Genomic DNA, 15,915 nt, shown 5'->3' on the forward strand with positions numbered 1-15,915 from the left:
CGAAGTTCGGGCCCCGGCCCACCGTACTTGGACCGGGAGGGCGAGGAGGCCTGGGGTGGGGTCGCCTCCTTCTCGGCGTCCCGCAGCTCGTTCCCGGCCTTGGCCTGTGAGCGCCCCGGAGGCTCAGGTAGGCGCGGGACGCGGGGCCAACGTGGAGAAGCGACAGCGGGCCGGGAGCTCCCGGCTGGCGCTCGGGGCTCAGCCTCTTTCCTATCCTCCCCTCTTCGAGGCCCGGCGCGGCTCCTCCAGACGCGCGGCCCGGTCTCCGGCGGCTCCGGAGGCCACGCTTCCCTGGCGGCTGAGCTCCCCCGGCTGTTAGCTGCTAGTTGTTGTGGCTCACTCGATCGCCGGCGGCTTCTCTCGGTGCGAGATAGCCGCCGCCTCCACCGGGGGAGCCGGCCGGGGCGGGGCGGAGAGGGAAGAGGGAGTGTGGGGGGCGGGCGAGGAGGGGGCTGAGCTCCGAGGGAGCGAGGGAGCGAGGGAGCGAGCGAGCGAGCGGGGCATTTCTGCGCAGCTCGAGTGCGCCTCGGAGCCCGCGCCGGCGGCCACTGGACGCACGGACCCAGGGACAAACATTCCCCGGAAGCCGCGCGGCAGTCGACAGGTTAGCCTCCCCCGTCGTCCTCCTCGAGGCTAAGTGGGCCCCACCGCGTCTGAGCCCCTGAGGGGAGGTTCGCTGTAGGTTGCGGGCTCCAACCCCCCTGATCCTGGAGGACTGACTGGCGGGCGACTGACTTCTGAGGGCTGGACACCGCCGAGGTGGGGGTCGAGCGCCGGTGCCTGGAACCCCGGGCTTTGGTTCGTGCGTTTCGGTACTGGCGTGGGTATGCGTGTCGGGGTCCTCGCGGGTCCATGTGTGCTGGGTGTGAGCGCGTGTGTCTCCATGGATCAGTGCAATGAATGCTCGGTGTGTGTGTGTGCGCGCGTGTCCATCTGTATGTCTCTTCACATCTGGACTGGGTGGTGTGTGTGTATTTAGGTGAGGGTGTGTGTATCTGCGTGTGTCTATGCATGAATGTGTCTGTAAGAGGGTGTGTCCGAATGTGTAGCTGAGTGTGTACATCTGGTTGAGGGTGTGTGCCAGTACCTTCGCTTATGGCTGTAGCCTATGGTGAGGGGTGTGTGTGTGTGTCGCTGTGCGCGCCAGTGTGATTCTCCGTGTGTGCGCGTGTGAGGGCGTGTGTGCACCCGCGTAGCCCCCGTGTGCGTGTGCGCGGCTTTGTCTCTGCACTGCCGAGAGGAAGGGGTGGGGGCGGCGGCCGAGACGCTGCTGTCTCCCGGAACCGGGTACCTGGCTGGGGCGGTGGGTGGCAGGGCGCCCCCGCTGGGCGGAGATTCCCTGCTGGCAGGTGGGCGGCCACACCCCGGGGGCCCAGAAAGAGCTGGGCTGACACCGGAGGGCGTGTCTTGTTAAAGCTGGTGTGTGTGTGTGTTGGGTGGGTGTGAAGGGGCGGGGTGCGTGTGCTTGTGTGTGTGGTGCGGGGGGGGGGGGGGGGGGAAAGCAGCGGCGGGGGTCCTCAGGCTAGTGACCCAGCTGGATTAAGGATCCATTTCCTATCGCGGTGCTGCGACTGTCGCCCACGGCCCAGTAGGGCCTCTCCAGATCCCGGACATACTTGTTCCTCCCCAGCCTGTCTCCCATGCTAGCTCAAATGGGTAGATACACACCTTATGTGACCTGAAAGGATGAGGAGGGAGTCCCACTCTCTTAAAGTGCCAGTCTGACTCTGAGGCATCTCCCCTCAGGAAACCTCTCTACTTTTGGGTGTGTCTGTACCCTCTTCCCCATGTATTTGTGTGTGCATGGTTTTCTAGATGTGTAGATTGTGTGCATGTGTGTGTCCTCATGTTTTCTCTTAGTGTACTCTTCTACATATGGATACATAGGTATGTCTTATCAGTGCACATCTTATCTCTTTACGTATGTGTATGTGTTTTTATAAGTTCCCATCTATTTGTTTTATGGACATATAGTTGTTTGTATATTAGTGAATGTGTTCATGTGGATCTATAAGACAAGTGGCATTTTGCTGCCAGCTAGAATAAGATAAAACAATTCTGTCCAGGGCTACTGAATTTTAGAAAAATGGAGTGAAAAAGTGGTGTAGCCCCTGACTTTGTGGGTTTCAGATGTTGGTACTGAAATGTAGGTAGATTGGGGTTGGCCTGGCAGACCATGATAGAGAAACTGGGACTTTAACATTAGAAGGAAGGAATCCTTCTGGGAGAAGGATGTCTTAGTGCAAGAATTCTCCCTTAGTTCTATTTCTTTCCTAAAACTTCACCTTCTGCTGCTTGACTTGCCAGGATGAAGTGCACAGGATTTTGAGTGTCAAGGGAGGGAGCTGTGAGTGTAAAAGGAAGGAGGGTGGATGGGTGGTAAGATTGGAAGCCAACAGCAGATTTCTGCACATCTTAAAATGTTCTCCTATCAAAAGCAGCAGAGCCTGGGGAAGACTAGATTTGCTGCCTGGTTCCCTGAACCCCTTTCCTGGGACAGGGGTCTCCTCCTGACTTTGGTCAAACCCTTTATGTGCTTACCTGTCCCACCCAACACATTTTTATTGAGCCTCTCGTTGCTAAGCAGGGAGCGAGTTTAACTTTGGGACTTTGAGGCCCCTTCCCATGCTGGAGTTTGTCTTATTGTTACTCAGGTTTAGGATTATGTCCTTATAGCTTTCATGGATCCTGGCCAAGGTCTTTATCCTCACCCCACACAGATACTCTTGTCTAGAACTGTGGCTTTGAAAATGTGGTGCCTCACTAGTGGTAGCAGCAGCAGCAAGGATACCTGTAAACTTAGAAATGTAAAACTGGGGGCTGTAGCGTAAGCGTAGGACTGTAAGGTCAGTTTCAATTGCAAGATTGGTGGTTCAAACTCACCAGTCGCTCCTCAGAAACCCTATACAGGGTTACTATGAGTTGGAATTGACTCGATGGCACTTAACAACACTTCAGATTTACTGATGGTGGGGGCCTAGCAATTTGTATTTTAACAAGCATGGGTGATTTTCATGCACTCTAGATAACAAGAGAAGTATGGAGTGAACTGGGGAATCTCTGATAGAGTGAACCTAGAAACACCTTGAGAGTCTCCCCTGAACTCCGTACACACCTCCAGTAGTCCCCGCCTGGGAGGTAGGGGTTCTGGTGTCAAGTCCCAGGTCTTCCTGTGATCTTCACTCCTTTACTGATTGACTAAATGACCTGCTCTGGACCAGGTTCTCCAATCTTTACCTTGACCTACAAAGGCCCTCAGGATCCAGTCCGTGACCACCTGTCTGGAAACCACCACTGTGGTCTTTTAATTCACCCAAAGCCCAGGAGCTCTTTTGTCTCCAGGATTTTGTACGTGCTAGTCCTTCTAATACACTCTTCCTTTCCTTCTTATCTTGCTTAATGCTTACTCTTTAGATTTGAGTTCCAGAGTCACTTTTTCAGGGGTTCCTTCATCAACTCCCTAGGATAAATTGGTTTTTCCTTTTATATGTTCTTTGTTGTTTGCTCCCGATATTTCATAGCACCTACAAGAATTTGTAATTATACGTTAACTTGTTAGTTGTTTGATTGTCTCCCCCTAGACTGTAAATGCCATCTGGGCAGGAACTTGCTTATCAATCTTCCTAGTGCCTCAAACAGTGCCTACCTCATGACTGGTGTTCAACAAACTTGTTGAAAGAATAGATTTCTAAAGTGGGAGATGGCACTAAATGATACTCAAAGTTTCCCCTCAAGCCCTGACACTGTAATATCTAAACAGGCCTCAGACTTTTCTGAGATTCGGCTGTCTTTTTCCATAACTTTTTTCATAAATTTGAGCACTCACTGTATGCCTGGGCCCATGCTGGGCACTAGGGGAAGCAGGACACACAGCTTAGCTTGTGTTCTGCATCCTTCTGAATCAGGATCCTGCAAGAATGAGAAGGGAGCAGGCATTGAATGAGATACAACAAGTTTGTATTTAAGCCTCATTACATGACTGTGGGCAAGTCATTTTCCCTCTCTTGTATGTTCCCGCTTCTGTAAAATGAAGGCATTGGGATGGATAGCGTACTTAAGTAGTGACTCTGGGGTCTTTTGGACTTGGCTACAGACTAGCTGGTAGACTTGGACTGACTTCATTTCTGAGCTGCTGTTTCCCCAATTGTAAAACAAGATCAGTAAGAGTGTCTGTTTCAGAGGGTTATTTTGAATATCAAATGAAATAGTATACATGGAATGCTTAGCACAGTGCTGAGCACATAGTAAGTAGTTGGTAAATATTAGCTGTCATTCCTAGTATGGCCGTGTCACAATTCAGTTAAATATTCTTGAACGCCTTTTTGTTGGGCCCTAGAAACAGAAAGGACTATAACACAGTATTCCCAAACTGGGGCCGGAGCAGACATGTAAAGATGCAATACCACAAGGACAATGTACCAGGTGCCAGGGGGTGGCTGTTTATGGAGGTGGGTGGGAAGACTTCATGGAGGAGAGAGATGTTCGGGCTGAATTTTAGTGTGAAGAGCATGCACAAAGACACCATGGCTTATTAGGAGAATTCCAAATAGTTCCATGTGGTTGGACCAGAGGGTGGTGACTGGGGGGACAGGTGGGCATGAGTGGTTGGAATAAGGTCTGAAAAAGAGGTTGTGGTTAGAGCTTGACTGTCCTACAGGTGATGGGACTAGGAAAGAGGATTAAGCAGCCAGGAAGAATCCGATTTGCATTTCAGTAAACATAGCACTCCAGGTGCTGATGGTAGAGGGGGCAGGTAGACCTGTTGACAAGGATCAGCTCTGAGGGTGCTAAGCAAGTTAGGAGGGTTAGGGTTCAGTAGGGTGGATAGAGACCAAGAGCACTGAAGAAACACACCTGATGGACTTCAGGCCAGACTGGGCTGGGAGCGGAAAATGAAGTGAGTCGAGAGTTCTTGTCACTGCTTTACCCTCCAGGGCTGCCTAATGATGCTCTGAGTGAGCATCTGAAAACTGGAGTTGGTGATTCCTGGGTCTGCCACCCAAAGCACACATGTTGTTGTTGTAAAGTGCCATCAAGTCAATTCCGACCCATAGCAACCCTGTAAGGGTTTCCGAGGAGCAGCTGGTGAGCTTGAACTGCCAACTTTGCAGTTCAAACAGTTTTGCAGTCTGACACATTAACCCACAGTGCCACAACAGGACTCCAAAGCACACATAGGACGTTGGAAAGAGCGCAAGCCCAGGTCCAAGTGCATACGTTGCAAAGAAACAACTATAAACCTTAGTGTAAATCAAGTTACTTTTCCTCAAACTTGGTTTCCTCTTCTATGAAATGGGGACAACAGTGTTACTAGATCAAGACAACATACAACATGAATGCACATGCCTCACGAGGTAGCGCACAGTAGTGGTATGGTAGTATGGCGTGAGTTGGTTCCATCTCATAGCGACCCTGTAAAGCAGGGGTTGCTCTTATTGTTAAGTGCTGTCGAATTGGTTCGGACTCTTAGTGACCCTGCATAGAATTTCAGAGGAGTGGTTGGTGAGTCTGAAATGCCGATCTTGTCTTTCAAACTGACCTTATGGTCCAGTGCAGTATCCTGCAGCGCCATACCAGAGGTTGTTGTTAAGTGCCTTGAGTCGTTTTGAACCTATAACGACCCTGTATAGGATTTCTGAGGAGTGACTGCTGAACTTGAACCACCAAACTTGTGGTTTCAAACCGACTTTGTAGTCCAGTGCATTAAATTTGTAACATCATTCACGGGCCATACAATGTTATCAACTTAACAATTAGTCTGCTATATTTGGTCACATATTTAAATAGCTCATCACTAATGTGATTGGCGCTGCAGGATAGTGTGCTGTACCGAAAGGTCCATTTGAGTCTCAAGGTCGGCAATTCAAACTCACCAACTGCTCCTAGAAAACTCTATACAGGGGCACTAAGAGTTGGAACAGACTCTATGGCACTTAACAACAACAACGTGATGGTATGGCACTATAGTTATCAGCACTGGACTGTGAACCACAAGGTTGGCAGTTCAAACCTACCAGCTACTCTTTGGAAACCCTATATAGGGTCTCTATGGATTGGAACCGACTCGACAGTACTTTAGCAACAACAGTGTGATGGCTGGAGTCCTGGTGTGGCGCTGTAGGATGATAGATAGGCACTGGACTGCAACTCACCAGCCACTCCTCAGAAACTCTGTACAGGATCACTATGAGTCAAAACCGACTTGACAGCACTTAACAACAACACTGTGTTAGTTGGAACTGCAGTTACCTTGGCAGGAACAGACCAAATGGTTTCCTGAGCTCTGGTAGCATAGTGGTTACGAATTGGGCTGCTAACCTCAAGGTCGTCAGTTCGAAACTACCAGCCATTCTGTGGGAGAAAGATGAGGTTTCCTGCTCCCATAAAGATTTACAGCCTCGGAAACCCTGTGCAGGGTCACTATGAGTCGGAAGCAATTCCATGGTACTTAACAACAACAATGTGGCCTGCAGGCTCCCTACCCATGTATAAAGTTTCCAAGGTTGCAAATCTTTACGGGAGCAGAAAGCCTCATCTTTTTCCCATAGAGTGAATGGTCGATTCGAACTGCTGACCTTGCTGCTAGCAGTCCAACTCGTAATCCAGTATGCTATCAGAGCTCCTTAGCACACAGTAGCAGGCACTCAATAATTAGTACTTCCTCTTTGGCTCCCTCTTCTCTTTGCGTAATAGCCAAGACAGGTCTTCATTTTGCCTCACTTTCCTTATCTGAAAGTGAATAATCATCATCCAGCCCTACCCACCTCACCAGATTGTGAATCCCAGGAGATAATGAGAAAGCTCTTTGTAAATTGCTTAAGGGTTTGTTGCTGTGATTTTTAATTATAATTGTCATCATCATAATAACCCTCGGCCATTGCCACATCTACTGCATTCTCAACAGAGTCCAGTCCTGCCCACTCTTCTCTTCAGGCAAGTCCTTTGCCCCTTTTGAGCTCAGAGGTATCCGATGAACTGTGACTACTGTCAGAGTCGGCAGAGCCTTAGCCAGGGCCTTGGTCATTGCTCTCATTAGCCAGATGAGGGGAATGAGCTCAGAGAGGAGCAGCGATTCCCCCAAAGGTCAGTAGCAGCTAAGAACTCCTGTTGACAGTCTGGACAGTGCTTTTTTTTTTTTTTTCCTAGTTGCAACTTTAGCTCCAGAAGCAGGAGCTTGGGGCCCAGAGAGCCTGCAGAGGGCTCTGTACAAGCCTAGGTGGGGGCCCCCATGGGAGGAGTCCTGCCAAGCCAGGGTCAGAATCCCAAGAAAGGCTTCCTTGGGTGACCGGCAGAGCATCCACAGGCTGACTGGGCAGGTTGTTTTGCTGTCAACCTGGCTACGGCCATCTCTGCCAGTTCCCTTGGGAGGAGGCCACTGAGGGCAGGCAGCAGGAGTTATGCTGGTTACCTGGAGGTGACCAAAGGCTTCCATGTTCTGTTTGGTGGGCTCTAAGGAAGGACCCTGACAGTTTCAACCAAGTCGTCTTTCTTTCCCCCAAACTGGGCAGGCAGGCTCCTCCCTGCTCTATGGATTTTCCTTTCTGTTACTTTGGCCTCCTCTCAGTTTTCTTTCTTTCCCTTCTTCTTGCCTTCCCCTCATCCCTCTCCCTCCCCACCTTCTCTCCCAGATTAGAGGTCTAAAGAGAATACTTCCAGATCTGCTTCAGGTAGATGGTTATGGGGTTGCTTGTAAGAGCTTGTAAGAGGCTCACCCTGGTAATTTAGAAACAACTGCTTACATTTATTGGCTTACATTTTTAGGCCCTGTGCTAAGCACTTTACATATGTTTCTTAATCCCTAATCCAATGAGGCAGAATTTATCCAAAATCAACCTAACCCTCACTATGAGTCAGAATCCACTGACTCCATGGCAGTGAGTTTTGGTTTTGGGTTTTGACCCAGTCAGTCCTCAGTCAGCAAGTGGCATAGCTGGATTTAAACTGTCCTAACTGCACAGTACTCTTCAATCTTTCCTATGCTGTTCCTCTACTGATTCTCTGATAGAGAACATTTGGGAGTCCACAGTGGAGCATGGACTTACTCAAATTCATAGAGCAAATTCCCAGCTCAACAGGGGATGATATCCAGGACTCCTGCCTTCCAGGCCTGCATCTTGCCACCCCTTTGGGAAGTGGTCTTCCTATACAATTGGCCCTGGAGCTGACCACAGCTCTGGGAGCACTTGGCTCTAGGCAGCTGTCCACCTAGGAGAGAGAGGCTGCATCAGGAGAAAGTGACCAGGCAGGTCTGAAAGTACTTTGTTTTTTAACCTAGTCATTGTTTTGACTAGCCACCTTATTTTATTTTATTTTTTTATGGATTATCTTGAATCTCCCAGGTAAATAAGCTTATCATCTGCCAAGATTGATAGTTTTGTCACCTTAGAAGGGTCCTTGGATCTTCTCCAGAGATCTTCTGTCAGACTCGATGATGCTAGGTGGAGTGCTGGAGGAATTGGGGAAGGAAACAGGTTCAGGAGACCCAGGTTCAAGAATACATTTCTGCTAGGAAAAATTAAAAAAGCAAGATGCCAGAGCTGGCCTGAAGGCCTGAATAAGGCAGTCTGGAGAGAGGCATGGAACCTGTAGGCTGGGGGTGATAGAAAACCCCCACTTACCTCAAGTTCAGCCCCTTGCCCTCCACCCAGTCTCTGCCCTCCCGGGCCTGGCTACTGATCCCAGAGTGTAGCCTCCATTTGCCCCCACTTGACGAACATTATTTGCTTCACTCAGCCCAGCCATCTGCCTGCTGGAGCGAGTGGCTTACCCACAAAGGACTGTGAGTGACTCAGAAGCAGTCACTGACAACTTGGAGCCACACAAGCCTCTCTTCATAGGCAAGAAAGCAAAGTGCAATATGGGGAACTGCTCTCCCTCCCCAGGCTTTCCTAAGGCAGGTATCACTTCTCAAATTTTGTTCCTCATAAGAACAACACAGGGGAGCTTGCTAAAAAGACAAAAAGAAAAGAAAAAACCGGCTCTCTCCCAGGACTGGCCCCATGGGGGGCCTTAGGGTCCCCTTGTTTTAACAGGTGTGCCAGGTGATTGAGGTGTGCATGATTCTCTGATGAGCCTTGAAGAACATTGGTTTCAGATGTTCATGAGCTAAACTGCACACATAATTTGGATAGTGTGTCTTGCCCAGGGAAAGGATTCATGGTCAACATCTGAGTCTTTGAGTCATGGCCCGTAAAAGTTTAAGAGCCACTGCCTTCAGGAAAATGGTCAGCAGAGACTAATGGAAGAACCAGGCATAGAAGGCTTTTGCCTAGCCTCTTAAGATGTGAAGGTGCTGAGGAATTGAGGACCAGCCCCTCCTCCCTCTGGGCCTCAGTGTTCCCAGCTGTAAAATGAGGCTTGGACAGGATAATTCCAAGGTCCCTTGCAGCTTTGATCTGTGTTCTAGAAAGCAGGTCTCTTGCTGTCCTACACATTCTTTGTCTTTTTTCTTCTTCTCTGTTTTCCTGTCTGGCTTACCGCTGATGGGGTCACCCCCTTGGGCATCTTCAGGAATTCTAGACAGGGCCTGGATTCTAGCCCTTTGAGTCTCTCCTGTTTAGCCACATGCCTGGGTACTCAGGCCCTTTTTCCCCTTTCCATACTCACTCGCCATAAATCAGCCAGGTGCCTGTGAGGCTAGGGAGCTCAAAGTGGCTTCTCTCCAGATCTGGGCACCAAGGGCCATTGCCAATGAGAGGGGATTGGAGAATGTGCTTTTTGAGGCTCATGTGACACACTCAATGCTTACCTATGTCTGGGCCCCAGCTCACTTGGTTCCTCCTGACCAGGCATGCCAAACCCGTGTCCCCCAATCTCTGTTTAAATCTTGTCTGCTCAGCTCAGATGCCAGCCTCTGTCCCATAAAGCCTTGTGAACCCTCCCACCCTCACTCCTACCCCTACAATAAGAATTTGTCTTTCCCTCCCCTGCATTCCCTTGACACCTTATCGGTTCCCCTCTGGTGACAATTGTGCTTGGTCTTAGCTTTATCCTAGGACTAGGCTTTTCTCCCTCACTGGGCTGGCGCTTTCAGATCACAGGGATGAATCTCCGGTATCCCAGCCCCTAGCACAAGGCTTTGCACTGTGCCCAACAGAGGGTTATTGAGGCTGATTCATAGTCTGCTTCTGGCTCTAGGCTGGGCTGATTCTCCCGAGTCCTTGCAGCCTCTTCACTGGGCAGGCCACACATTCTCACATACCTTCTCAGTTATTTGTAGATTGGAGGGAGGCCAAGTAGGGCAGTGGGTAAGAACTTAAATTCCAGTCTTGACTTTGCTTTTTTCCTAGCTGTATGACCTTGAACAAGTCACACCCACTCTCTGAGCCTTAGTTTTCTCACTTTAAAATAAAGCAGGTGGGATGCCAAATCTATTTGGGGGGTTAGAAGGAGTCACTGAAATGTGTGTAAAGTGCAGAGAGCTGAGAAATTAAATGGTCAGAGAATTATTACAGTTCATTGTTTTTCAGTTAATGGTTATCATCATTGTTGCTGTTTGAGTAAGCGCCTACTGAGTTCTGAGCACTGTGCTGGAGTACAATGCAGAGAAAAAGTCTTCATAGGAGCTCCTTGGTCTGCAAGGTGTGCACGCCAAACAGGGGAGGTGTGTTTCCAGTGTAGGAATCCATGTCTGGCAGGCATGGCTGACAGAGATGAGGCATGAGAGAGCAGTGAGGACCCCAGGTGACAACGGAGCTGGATAGGCATAAAGCAGAATAGGGCAATGAAAGAGTCAGAGAAACAAGTCTCCCCTGTTGAGCTGCTGCTTGGGAGCGACAGCCTGGAGATGGGAAAGTGGGGTGAATATTTGAAGGATGCAGGAAAGAGCAGAGTGGAGACAGAAGCAGCTCCAGAAACTGCACACAGGCGGACTTAGTGGGAGTGCTAGCTCCATTGAGCTAGAGACCAAACCCTACCCACTGTCCTGAAGCCCATTCCAACTCATAGTGACCCCATCTACATAGGGTTTCTGAGACTGTAGATCTTCACAGGAGCAGATAGCCTCAACTTTCTCCTGCAGATTGGCGGGTGGGTGTGAGCCTTGTGGTTTAACAGTCCAGTGCTTATCCTACGGTATCACCAGGGCTCCTTTCTGAGCCAGAGAGAGGTTGAAAAGGTGAGGCAGGAAAGTTAGGCCTTTATGACTGAAGTACTGGAGAGAACCAGTGGAGGCTGCCAGTCCGGATCAGGGAGGGGCTTTGTTCCTCTCTGCTCCCCAGGCTTGAATTGACAATGGTTGGGGGTGGACTTTTACTCTGGGCCTTGGCAGTCTGGCCTTGGTCTAGCCCATGGTAACAGGGCTGCTAGTTTATTTGCCCAAGTTTAGGTTGGAACCCTGGTCAGTCTGAAGTTAAAGTGCAAAACGATCCCAGAAATGTCAGAGCAGGCCAGGAGAAGACGCCATCTCTCATTCCACCCCTCTGAACCCCACATTTTATAGGTGAGAAGCAGAGACTCAGAGGGGAAACGTCCTGGCCAAGAACACCAAGTGAGCAAACTGGCCACAGGGAGTTCAGGGCTAGCTTGGGGCAGGTGTGGACCTGGATCTGTGCTAGAGATTGGAGGACGAGCATGAGGGGAATCACAGCAACCTAAAGAAGATATAAATGACAAGCAAATGTCAAACAGGGAGCAATCTGTTGCCAAGGTGTGTGTGCAATCCTGGTTAAGTGGGATGTGAGTGGGCTGGAGCCGTCATTCCAGGCTTTCCTTCCGGAAAAGGAGAAAGGACCACATAGGTGGGAGCCAGGGGAGTATGAGGGATGTGGGGGAATTTAGGGGGTGGCTAGGGAGGAGGAGGCTGTTGCCAAGCAGCGAAAGAGAGACATGATTGGATTACAACAGTACAGTGCCTTCTGGCCTCTGGGGCCTGGCACACCACAGCCCTACACTGAAGCAGGACCATCCCATTTCAAGGAGGGAGAAACAAGGGCTCCTACAACTTGCGTCACTTGCCCAAGGTCACAGCTAGGTAGGGCTAAGTCAGGAGTGGCCTCCAGAGCTGGGGGATTTCAAAGCCATATTCCTGGTATGCCCTGAGTAGCTGCTGACCTGCCCTCTGTCCAGCTTGGTCTCAACTAGGACCTGGAATGAAAGGGGTTAAGGAGTTGCCCAGCTCAGGGCAAGCCATCTTTTGCCACCTTTCTCATCTCCTTCACTTGTCTGCTCATCTCGCTAGCCTGTTTTACTCTTGATCACCCCTGCCCCCTTATTTATTGATTAAAAATATTTATTGAGCAACCTACTATGTGCCAGGCACAATCTATCACCTCCTGGAGCTTATATCATCACTCCTGAACCTCGAGGACTGTCCACATTGGAAAGGAGAAATAGGAAGGAGAGACAAGGGAGTCCACTGGCCACCCCTTTCTCCCTGTATATCAGCCTCTCCCTGCTTTTTTATCTCCTTCCAAATTCCCCTACCTCTATATAGGTCATTTGGCTCAAACGACCTACTGCTGAAGTGGAAAGGAATCAGAGTTAATTGTTAAACCTAATAGCAGGCAAAAGTTTCACCCTGCTGGGCTAGCGGGAGGGAGCTGAGTATTAGGTGTGTTCCCCAGGAGAGGGGCGGAGCCATCCAGGTTTTTCTGGCTTGGACCTGCCACCTTTTTCCTACTCTGGGCCTTTCCTCTCCCTTCTCTCCAGAGGGCGGGCTGCCTCTGGACTCTTTCCCTGCCTCCAGCTGAGGTGACCCTGGGAGGTGAGTAATGACTCTGGCCCCTGGGGGGCCCATAGCTCTTTGGATAAGTACTCTTGTGGGGGAATTCTAGAATGGCAACTAGCCCCAGGGACCCATCTAGAGGGCAGGCAGCCAGTGGGTCCCAGCATATGCTGATAGCTTTGCCTCCTGCCCAGGGGGTAGGGATGGGCACCATAGTAGCCTAAGCCCTGCGCATGGAGCACCAACCAATGCAGTTCATTTCATTCATTTCTCCTCCTTTCCTTCCCTTTTAGCCTCTTCATTAGGTTTTCTGTTCTGAACCATTTTCTGCCACCAGACTAGAGTGGTCCCTGAAAACAATGGCAAAGGCTTGTTTCTTCCTCTAGAAGGTGGAGCTCCAGGCCAGCTCCTGTCAAGCTTGAGGGGCAGAGCTGAGGCTTCTAAGTCCAAAAGGCTGGGTCAAAACTGGATGACTTTGGGCAAGTGATTCACCTGGATGGGCCATAGTGCCATCTTCTGAACAATGGGGCTCTAATCTCTTTGTCACCATCATTGTGAACATGATAGGCCCAGAACTAACAAACCCAAACCCACTGCCATCCAGTGTCACCTCATACCAACCCTACGGGACAGAGTAGAACTTCCCACAAAGGGTTTCCAAGACTGCAAATCTTTATGGAAGCAGACTGCTTCATCTTTCTCCTCTGGAATGACTGGTGGGTTTGAACTGTGGACCTTTTAGTTAGCAGTCAGTGCTTTAACCATCGAGCCACTAGGATTTCTAGATCCCAAAAGTTGATATTAATATTAGGCTCAGCAGTGGTTTATTGAATGACTAGATACCATTCTGTTCTGATTAAACTTTAATTTGGGAGGCCTAGCTCTGGTTTAGGGCCAAAGAGGCCACCAATCCATGCCTTTAAGACTATCTAGAACCATGCTGTCTCCTAAAAATCATTACCCACTTGTGGCTAGTGCAACTGAGAGACTGAATGTTTTATTTTATTAATTTTAATTGGTTTAAGCTTTAAAAGGAATGCTCCACTCATTTACTGACAATCTTATTTTTTTAGGAACTTAGATTTGTGAATATACTGTTTTAAAGGCTATGAAAATCTAAACAGATCAAATGTTTGATGAAAATTTAACATCTGAATGAGATATGCTATAAATGGCACTATATGATAAGCTCTAAACTGCTAACTGCAAGGTCGGCAGTTCAAACTCACTAGCTGCTCCTTGGAAACCCTCTACAAGGTTACAGTAAGTTGAAACCAACATGACAGCACTTAACAACAACAACAACAACAACATAAGTATAAAATACGTAACTGGATTTAGAAAATACAGTATAAAAATAATGTAAAATCTCTCAATATTTTTATAACTGACATGTTGAAATGATAATTGATGGACATATATTGGGTTAAGTAAAACTTTATTATTAAAGTAAAAAAATTAATTTCAAGTTTTTTTTTTTAATTTAAAATGCTTTATTGTGAGTTATGTGATAGTTTACATGGGAGAACATTAACTTTACATTCATCCTTTCGTATATCGTTTCATTGCCCTGGTTACAATCACCTCCATGCATCATCAACCAACCAAAGGATATACCCTGCAAGTCTGCCCCCCCGGTCGTCAGTACACAGCCCCTCTCCCTCTCTGGGTCTAGAGTCCCCAGCCACTCCATCTCTCCGTGTCATCGTCTCTGCCTCCATCTCTGGGTCACGGCTTCTCTGGGTAGGGTCCCGCACTTCGCTCTTCTCCCTTGATGGTCTCAGGACCTCTGCTCCTGGACTACAAAGTCAATCACTCCCCTCCTTTTGCCACAAAACATCTACCTTTACATTTACAACCCTCACAATTAGTCTTGATAACAATTATTCACTGTTGTACCACATGAGCGCTATCCACATCTCCTTTCATCAGTCCTGCCCAGACACATTGGATACTACTCAGTGGAAAGTCTACCTTCCTCTGCACCCTCTGGATCTAGGCTCCCTCTTGAAAGCTTATAAGGCAGTTACTTCTTGCCTTTGTAGCCCTACCCCCCCCCCCCCGCATTTGGGTAGCCAATGTCCAAGTTGCCCATCCCTGTCTACTTTGTGTATGGAGGGGGTGAGAATGATCCTCACTGTAAAGATTTGTTCCCTCTTTTGAACTACTACATCCATAGGTGTAGGTCAAGTTCATCAACTTATATCAGATTACTCTTTTTTTTTCCTCTTCTTTCTTCTTCTTGTTGAGCTCTGATCATTCAGGCATTGAATTTTTTGCTTTTTTAAATGTGGCTACTAAAATTTTTTTACTTATGTGACTTTCATTTTATTTCTATTGGACAGTGCTCTTCTAGCTAGAGAGTTGAGTTGGACACATTTAAACAATAACATATTGTTATTGTGTGCCATCAAGTGGGTTCTGACTCATAGTGATCCTGTAGATGGTTTCTGATGCTGTAAATCTTCACAGGAGCAAAAAGCCTCATCTTTCTCCAGCAGAGGGACTAGTAGATTTTATCTGTTGACATTTTGGTTAGTAGCCCAATGCATAACCCACTATGCCACTGGTGGTGGTGGTGGTTATATGCCATGGAGTTGGTTCCAACTCATAGCACCTCTGTATAGGGTTTCCAAGGCTATACATCTTTACAGGAGTAGAAAGCTTCATCTTTCTCCTGTGGAAGATTTTGAACTGCTGACCTTGAGGTTACCATCCCAACTTGTAGCCACTATGCTACCAGAGCTCCTTCACTATGCTACTAGGGTTCCTAAATAATAATATTAAAAATAGAAAGGCTTGAGTCCTTGGGTGGTACAAATGGTTCATTTACTCGCCTGCTAACCAAAAGATTGGAGATTCAAATCTACCCAGAAGCACCTCAGAAGAAAGGACTGATGATTTTTTTTTTTAATGATTTATTGTGAATTATATGATAATTTACATGGGAAAACATTGGTTTTACATTCATTCTATCGTATATGGTCTCATTGCCATGGTTATAATCTCCTCCATGCAATCCTTCCCCCGTACCCTCCAGGTCTTCAGCACCACAGTTGCTCTCCCTCTCTGGGTCTAGAGTCTCCGGCTGCTCCATTGCTTCACGTCAGGACTGATGATCTTTTTCCAAAAAATGAGCCATTGATTTTTTTAAAAAAATGCTTTATTGTGAATTATATGATAGTTTACATGGGAGAACTTTAGTTTTACATTCATTCCATCGTATATCATCTCACTGCCATGGTTCCAAT

General features: G+C 48.4%; 1 protein-coding gene across 1 annotated transcript in view; it reads left to right on the top strand.

Moving 5' to 3' along the window:
• The first annotated feature begins 506 nt into the window (after positions 1 to 506).
• The window catches only part of EPB41L1 (erythrocyte membrane protein band 4.1-like 1), a 154,418-nt gene continuing 139,009 nt past the window's right edge, over positions 507 to 15,915 (top strand). Inside the window, exon 1 of the mRNA XM_006875718.1 lies at positions 507 to 604. The gene's annotated coding sequence lies outside the window, so the exon portion shown is untranslated. The remainder of the gene's footprint in view (positions 605 to 15,915) is intronic.

The sequence above is a fragment of the Chrysochloris asiatica genome, unplaced genomic scaffold (genome assembly GCF_000296735.1).
Source record: "Chrysochloris asiatica unplaced genomic scaffold, ChrAsi1.0 scaffold00337, whole genome shotgun sequence".
NCBI classification, from domain to species: Eukaryota; Metazoa; Chordata; class Mammalia; order Afrosoricida; family Chrysochloridae; genus Chrysochloris; species Chrysochloris asiatica.